The following is an 8164-nucleotide window of genomic DNA, read 5'->3' as shown; positions in this document are numbered from 1 at the left end:
TCACCTCCCCACATGTTAGGGAGCCTCTTTCTGCCCCTGAATGTGCTCTGCTTCCTCCTGCTCCTGGGTATCCTTGGCCGTGACAGCAGCCTCCCGCGTGAGCTAGTGAGAGGAGCATGGAGAGAGGGACGGGGTGGGGTGCAACTGACTCGAGAAGCCCCTTCTCACCCTGCCGCGCCACCCGGGGAGGACCAGAATTAGCCTGAGGACTCACAGCCGACGCAGACCCCACTTGGCTGTCTGCCAGGTGGCAACGTCTAGTCACAAGGGTCGCTGGGCACCTCTGCTCGTGCCATCCCCAGCACCTGGCAGGGATCAGGGCAGAGGGGGCTGTCTCAGGCGGGGGCAGGCAGGTAAACGACTGTCACTGGGTATTTTGAGGGAATTGATTACCTAGCTTTGTAAGGCTGAAAAAACAGAGAAAACAGAATCCAGAGATTCGTAACTAGAGCAGCTACTACTCTAGGCCCCAGGGTGCAAAAGAGAAGGGGTGACCCTACCAGAACCTCCTGTTGAGAAGGGTCTTGGGCCTCTGAGGAGCTGGCACCATGGCTGTTGCGAGAACTAGGAGGGGTGGGGGATACAGGAAAGATCCTTTGCTCTGAAACCCTAGGGGCCTCAGAGGCTGAACACAGCATCTTTATTTGCTGGACACATTGAAGCCAGGCAGTGGCACCACTGGATCTTCGCAGTATTAGGGCCCACGTGGCAGAGCAACCTGCTGTGTATCCAGGACCTGCTGCGTGGCCGTCTCTTGTTCTGGGCCCCATAAAAAACTGCAGCTGATACATGGACTGGAGCAGCACACTGAGGTGTCTATGTTGTGTCCCAAATCCAAGGGCTCCACTGTTCCTCCAGAGAATCCATTGTCCTCTTTTTTTTACTTTTTTTTGAGATTTCAGTTGTACATTATTGTTAGTCATGTTGTGGGTACACCTCTTCCCCCTTTGTGCCCTCCCCCCACCCCCCCTTTTCCCTGGTAACCACCAATCAGATCTCCTTGTCAATATGTTAACTTCCACCTATGAGTGGAGTCATATAGAGTTCATCTTTCTCTGACTGGCTTATTTCGCTTAACATAATACCCTCGAGGTCCATCCACGTTGCTGCGAATGGGCCAATTTTGTCTTTTTTTATGGCTGAGTAGTATTCCATTGTGTATATATACCATATCTTCTTTATCCAATCATCAGTTTCTGGGCATGTAGGTTGGTTCCACGTCTTGGCTATTGTAAATAATGCTGCGATGAACATAGGGGTGCAACGGACTCTTGGGATTTCTGATTTCAGGTTCTTAGGATAGATACCCAGTAATGGGATGGCTGGGTCATAGGGTATTTCTATTTTTAACTTTTTGAGAAATCTCCATACTGTTTTCCATAGTGGCTGTACCAGTTTGCATTCCCACCAACAGTGTATGAGGGTTCCTTTTTCTCCACAACCTCTCCAACATTTGTCACTCTTGGTTTTGGATGTTTTTGCCAATCTAACGGGTGTTAGGTGATATCTTAGTGTAGTTTTGATTTGCATTTCCCTGATGATTAGCGATGATGAACATCTTTTCATGTGTCTATTGGCCATATTTATATCTTCTTTTGAGAAATGTCTGTTCGTGTCCTCTGCCCATTTTTTGATCGGGTTGTTTGTTTTTTTGTTGTTAAGCCGTGTGAGTTCTTTGTATATTATGGAGATTAACCCTTTGTTGGATAAGTGGCTTGTAAATATTTTTTCCCAATTAGTGAGCTGTTTTTTTGTTTCAATCCTGTTTTCCCTTGCCTTAAAGAAGCTCTTTAGTCTGATGAAGTCCCATTTGTTTATTCTTTCTATTGTTTCCCTCAACTGAGGAGATATAGTGTCTGAAAAGATTCTTTTGAAACTGATGTCAAAGACTGTACTGCCTATATTCTCTTCTAGAAGACTTATTGTTTCAGGCCTAATCTTTAGGTCTTTGATCCATTTTGAGTTTATTTTGGTGTGTGGTGAAAAAGAATGGTCAATTTTCAATCTTTTGCATGTGGCTGTCCAGTTTTCCCAGCACCATTTGTTGAAGAGACTTTCTTTTCTCCATTGTAGGCCCTCAGCAACTTTGTCAAAGATTAGCTGTCCATAGATGTGTGGTTTTATCTCTGGGCTTTCAATTCTGTTCCATGGATATGTGGACCTGTTTTGGTACCAGTGCCATGCTGTTTTGATCACTGTAGCTTTGTAGTATGTTTTGAAATCGGGGATTGTGATTCCGCCGGCTTTGTTTTTCTTGCTCAGGATTGCTTTAGCAATTCGCGGTCTTTTGTTGCCCCATATGAATTTTAGGATTCTTTGTTCAATTTCTGTGAAGAATGTTCTTGGGATTCTGATTGGGATAGCATTGAATCTGTAGATTGCTTTAGGTAGTATGGACATTTTAACTATGTTTATTCTTCCAATCCATGTGCATGGAATGTCTTTCCATCTCTTTATGTTGTCGTCAATTTCTTTCAAGAAAGTCTTGTAGTTTTCATTGTATAGATCCTTCACTTCCTTGGTTAAGTTTATCCCAAGGTATTTTATTCTTTTCGTTGCGATTGTGAATGGGATTGAGTTCTTGAGTTCTTTTTTTGTTAGTTCATTGTTAGTGTATAGAAATGCTACTGATTTATGTATGTTGATTTTATACCCTGCTACTTTGCTGTAGTTGTTGATTATTTCTAATAGTTTTTCTATGGATTCTTTGGGGTTTTCTATATATAAGATCATGTCGTCTGCAAACAGCAAGAGTTTTACTTCTTCATTACCTATTTGGATTCCTTTTATTTCTTTTTCCTGCCGAATTGCTCTGGCCAACACCTCCAGTACTACGTTGAATAGGAGTGGTGAAAGTGGGCACCCTTATCTTGTTCCTGTCCTCAGAGGGATGGCTTTCAGTTTTTGTCCATTGAGTATGATGTTGGCTGTGGGTTTGTCATATATGGCCTTTATTATGTTGAGGAACTTTCCTTCTATACCCATTTTATTGAGGGTTTTTATCATAAATGGGTGTTGGATCTTGTCGAATGCTTTCTCTGCATCTATTGAGATGATCATGTGGTTTTTGTTTTTCATTTTGTTGATGTAGTGTATCACGTTGATTCACTTGCGGATGTTGAACTTTTTTTTACTTTTTTAAAAGATATTTATTTTTTCTTTTTCTCCCCAAAGCCCCCCAGTACACAGTTGTATATTTTTAGTTGTGGGTCCTTCTAGTTGTGGCATGTGGGATGCCACCTCAGCATGGCTTGATGAGGGGTGCCATGTCTGCACCCTGGATCCGAACCGGCGAAACCCTGGGTTGCCGAAGTGGACCACGCAAACTTCACCACTCGGCCACGAGGCTGGTCCCTCATTGTCCTCTTTCTTAGTGGTAGATGGTGCGTGTTGCAGCAAATGATTTTTTTTCTTAGGAGGGGCGATCCTAACTTGCTCCAGATCCCCCGGCACTTCACTGAGGAGGTGGGCCCCAGGCATGCATTGAACTCACTTTATCATCTAATGGACCTGCTGCTTTGTGCTCATTAGATCTGATGGCATCCATGTAGTGGTGATGTCGGGTGGGTGTGATGTTTTGTGGGAAATCAGGGTGATCAAGGTCTGTGCAGACTATGACAGAGAATAAGAAAGTTGAACTGACAGCCCTGAGGCAAGTGAAGGTGTGCTGTCGTCCCCCCAGGGGAAATGTGCTTCTGGTGGTCTTTGCATATTGGTGGAGAAAAGGCATTTGCCAGATCAGTAGCTGTGAAGGTAAGACTCTTTAAACCCTGGAGTCATCCTGAACCTCTCTTCCCAGCAGAAGCAGCTCCTCCGAGGATTAAAACATTCCTGCTGCCCCTGATGGTTAACATGCACGTTTCTGCCAGGCCTTGTCCCCTGAGCTCTGTTATGTTGGTCTTTCATCTGCACTGAAGTCAGGGACGCCTGATAGTAGTGTCTCCTAAGGCCACACTGGCCTACAGGGGACAGCCACCACTGCAATTTTCAGGGTGGAGGTGCCCTCCGAACTAATCTGTTTCTCGATACCTTCATAACAAGAGTGTCCTTCTCTGTAGTATGAGTTTGTGTGTGTGTGCACACAATATTGCACACAATAAACCCACTTCAACCTTCCTGTACCCTAAGCCTTTGGGTTCCCTCCTCCACACTATACCAGGGAGGGTCCGGCAATTCAACCTCATTGAATTTAGGCCACTGTTGAGTCCAGGTCTCAGTCAACCCACCAGACAAAACCTCCTTCAGGCTGCTCAGTCTAACACCTTAAATCCAGTCTTTTAAATGGCCCATATAGGTAAATTCGAGCCAGTCCAGTGTTGTGTCCCACGCGCCTTGGCCGGATTCTCTTAGATGCCATCCCATATTTATTTTTTATGCCCATTACATAAGCAAACCCTTCCAATTCTTTTGAGGTACAAGCAGAATCCCTCAGGGTCAGATTTTACTTGTCCACCTAGAGTTAGAGGTCCAGGGGGCAGTAAGGGACCTCCTTGCAAGGCAGCGAGCTCAGGTAAGGTTATGACAGGTCTTCAAGTGATGGCTGGTTGATCAAGGTGTCCTTAGGAACTAAATTGATGGGTAGCTTACTCAAAAGCTATTTGACCCATGTGACAAGAAATACTCTAGATCTGGTGTTCAGAAGCCTGAGTTGAGATGTCACAATAAAGAGTCACATATCACCCAGTCTCCAGACCTAGGTTACTCCAAGATGCAATGCCCTGGATTGAAGGCATCGCTAACCCTCTTAAAGGACCAGCTCTGCCACAAGAATAGTCATAGATCTGCCTCCAGGGGTCTGCTGCCATTTTCCTCAGGGGAAGGAAATACCAGATCTCTCAGGGGTTGAGAGAGACTGGCTCTGACTTGAGACTAATCTCCAAACTTTCTGTGGTCTGCGACAAAGCAGGGTTTTATGGTGGTCAGATGATAAGGTGAGTTTGGGCGAGTTTGTCTCCCGGTGGCTCACTGCCTGTGCATGCCCGCTCTGGTTATTTCCCCCGTCCTGGCTGGTGATTGGAAGGGACATACTCAGCAATTGGCAGAATCCCCACATTGGCTCTCCTCCCCCTAGGGTGAGGACCCTCAAGGTAGGAAGGTCCAAGCAGCAGCCTCTGCCAAGATAGCAAACCGGAGGCAACACCACATCCCCAGGGAAACCGCAGAGATGAGTGCCACCATCAAGGACTTGAAAGACACAGGAGTGGTGATCCCAGCGCATCCCCACTCAGCTCGCCTGTGTGGCCTGTGCAGACAACAGATGGGTCCTGGAGAGTGCCAGTGGTTATCCTGAACATAGGCCATGACTCTAATTGCAGCTGTTCATTCAGGTGTGTTCTCTTACCTGGAACAAGTCAACTCAGTTCCTGGTACAAGTGTAACAAGATTTTCAACTTCATCTGAATCCACCCAAACAACCCCATTCCAAGCCTCAGGAGCCGCCTCCCTCCCAGGCAATGCCTGAGCTCAGATATGACACTTAGTGGGTCTGTGAATTCAACAGAGGTTGTAATTCTGAAATATACACAATTAAATTTTGTATCTAAGTTTCAGCTATATCTTCCCTTTGGCTACAAAGAATCAGAAATTCTGTTCGAGAGACTAGTTCTCTGATTCTCTGTGTCTTGAGCTAAGGATGTAAAGCCCTGAGCGAGTGGTTTTCTTTCTACAACCTCTGCAGTGGTCATAAGCAGCCAGCCCACCATACAGTCTGTATGGTCACAATTGCTGCCATCGTCTGCCCATTGCAGTGGCCATTTGGCCTCCCAAGGCACCAGCTTCAGTCGACACCTCATTTCAAGCAACCACAGGTGATGGTTTAAGTGAACGATGCCCCTGCCTACTGTGGATTGCCAGCATCCCATGGCAGGAGCTCAGCTCTGTGCTCCACACTGAGGTCAGAACCCAATCAAACCCAGAATCCCAACTTTGAGGGTCTGTTTCTTGGGACCCCTCTTGATACCAATTACCGTGTCAGCCAGGGTTCAGACAGGAGACTGAAACCACACTAGATATTTCACACAGGGGACTTGGTTGTGCACATTTTGCAAAGCTCGGAGAGCAAAAGCAGATGTTGCAGAAACTCAGAGATTAATATTTGCTGGAAGCCACTACCCCTCATAGGGTTCGGGGGACCCAAGGGAAGGTTTGGTGACCACAGAATCCTGGAGCTAACAGGCCGGTGCTGTGAGGCTGCCATTGGGAGCGCCAGAAGAAACTTGCAGGCTCCCCAATCACAGGCTGCTGGCTTCATCTCTGCAGACCTCTCACCTGACTGTGCCCTGATGGACTGAGGTTCAGCCAGTGTCTCGTGGTCTCTGCTCTGCCCCTTTGGCCTGGCCACCACCAGTTTTAGTCTGGTGCCCCAAGGCCTGAAGGCCTTGTCACTCAGTGGTCCCTTCTGCAAGGAATGCCTCCTCCTCTGGCCCCCCCAGAGCATGCAGCCTTCTAGGGCCTGGCTTCGAATGGGGGCAGCGAGCCTGCAGCAGGTGCTCAGCAGTGTGGAAGGGAAAGCTGGCCTCGGGATTCTCCCCATCCTGTCCCACTCAGCAGGAGCTCAGACCCTGCAGTGCCGCGGCCCAGCGTGCCTGGTCTCCATGACGCTATCACCCCTCCCACTGCCCTTCTGCCCCTTGCCTCGCCCACTCCTACCATTCTGGCCACCTCATTGCTCATCCTGCCTCACAGCCTTGGCACTGGCTGTTCCCTCTGCCCGGAATGCCACTCCCCCGGTTATCCGCAGGCCCAACCTCCTGGCCTCTTCGGATCTCTGCTCCCCGAGAAGCCTTCCCTGGACTTCCAACACCACATGGCTGCCCTCCCCCAGTCTCCACCACATCCTCAGGACTTATGGTCTTCCCAGCACCTACCCTCTGCCTTCTCCATCTCCCTGACCAGCCTGGGCTCCTTGGGGGCAGGGCCCGGGTCACATTTCCCCACAGTCTTCTCTGTGCACGGTACACAGGAGATGCTCTACAAACGTTTGTGGAATGAATGGGCGAGGAGGAAGCCAGGTCAAGCGGGAGGTGGAAGCTGGGAGGTTTCCCGGGGTTCTCAGCGGAAAGCTGGAGCCTGGACACCCAGGGTGGGGACCAGACCCCAGGGTGGGATGGCAGGGCTTCCTGAGGGGTCCAGTGTGAGAACACCCTGTTGTCACCCATCCCATTCTACCCCATCAGGCTGTGCCTTAGGGAGACGAGGAGGCCATGAGGAGAGAGAGAGGAGGGGAGGCCGGCAGGATGGGAGGCCATGGGGAGGCGGAGGCCTGGCCTCTCAGCAGTGGGCTACAGCCACACGAATGACCACGGGCAGCTCAGATAACTATCCACAACCTAAGCACAGGTCTGAAATGAATGTCCTGGGCATAAATCAGACTCCAAATCCGTGGTGGGTTACACAGTGGAGAATGAACTGGTGCTGAAGAAGGAGGAACTACAGCTCCCAAGATGAGCCGGGATGCCCCTCCGGAAAGCCCCCATGATGCTGACTATAGAAAATCCAGATGCAGGCGAATCCCATCTTGGCCGTCACACCTGGGGTGGGATATGTTGGGGAGGGGCCCACTGGGCTTTGGGGTGGGCTGAGGCCCTGCCCATGTGACCTCAGCTGCCCCATGGTGGGTGGGCCTCAGTGTCTCCTCGGAGAAAAGGATCCCAGTGCGTACAGCCATTGGGAAGAGGAGATGAGAGACCACACAGAGAGGGAGGCATGGGGAAGCCCCTACTTGGCCTCCTCTCTTTCACATCCAACACAACACAGTAACACCATCTCCTGCCCAGGTTCGAGCACGCAGAACCCTGTGCCTGCCACAGCTGTTGCCTCCTAATTTCTATTATTTATTACATACTATTTTATTATTTATTATTATTCATAAACAAATCATTCATTTTAACATTCATTTTATTATTTTAATGTATTCATTATTGTGTTTTAAATATTTAGTATTTTTTAACTTATTTATTGTATTATTTATTTTTAATATTTAGTGTTTTATCATTTCTATTAATTTAGTATTTTCACTTTAATCATTTTGTTAGTAATATTATTATTCCATTCTATTGTTTATTTTTCATTTTATTTCTTTATTTAAATTTATCTATTATTTATTACATTACTTGTTTTAATATTTATTGTATTTTATTTTTAAAATTGTACTTTTTTCATTTAA

This window comes from Equus przewalskii, chromosome 9 (assembly GCF_037783145.1).
Source record: "Equus przewalskii isolate Varuska chromosome 9, EquPr2, whole genome shotgun sequence".
NCBI classification, from domain to species: Eukaryota; Metazoa; Chordata; class Mammalia; order Perissodactyla; family Equidae; genus Equus; species Equus przewalskii.
The sequence above is the reverse complement of the archived record's forward strand: the minus strand, read 5'-3'. Positions refer to the sequence as shown.